The 402-nt window shown below is 37.6% G+C and overlaps 1 protein-coding gene across 1 annotated transcript in view; it reads right to left on the bottom strand.

Moving 5' to 3' along the window:
• The window catches only part of rfng (RFNG O-fucosylpeptide 3-beta-N-acetylglucosaminyltransferase), a 12,546-nt gene that overhangs the window by 7,688 nt on the left and 4,456 nt on the right, over window positions 1-402 (bottom strand). The gene's annotated exons all lie outside the window — the stretch shown is intronic.

Below are 402 nucleotides of genomic sequence, written 5' to 3'. Positions count from 1 at the left end.
ACAGACACAGCAGAGGGAGAACACATTTCACAACTCTCTTCAGTGATTCAACTTACAGCACTTTTACCAACAGGTGTGCTGTGGAAACGAGTACCAAATCAGTCCAGTATTTTACAGAAATAACAAGAACATGAACTGTATGCTTCTTTTCACCTTTTCATCTCTCTTTAGGTTATGTTGTGCAAATAAAATTCAAGTTACATTAATGGTCAAAGTGCCGGAGTTTTACAAACAAAGGTCCTCCTGCTACACTGGCTCTAGTTCTAATTTGCCTTATAATAAGAAATCTCTACCATAATGTCATCAATCGTCATTTTGTGTATCTTTAGTATCCGTTCAGGAACCATTGATGCACCAGTACTAATTAAAAGTACTGCTCTAGCACCAGTATGAGGAAAAACC

The sequence above is a fragment of the Morone saxatilis genome, unplaced genomic scaffold (genome assembly GCF_004916995.1).
Source record: "Morone saxatilis isolate NCDOM2014 unplaced genomic scaffold, NCSU_SB_2.0 Contig1, whole genome shotgun sequence".
Lineage (NCBI taxonomy): Eukaryota > Metazoa > Chordata > Actinopteri > Moronidae > Morone > Morone saxatilis.
Note: the sequence above shows the minus strand (reverse complement) of the source record. Positions and strands in the feature narration are given on the sequence as shown.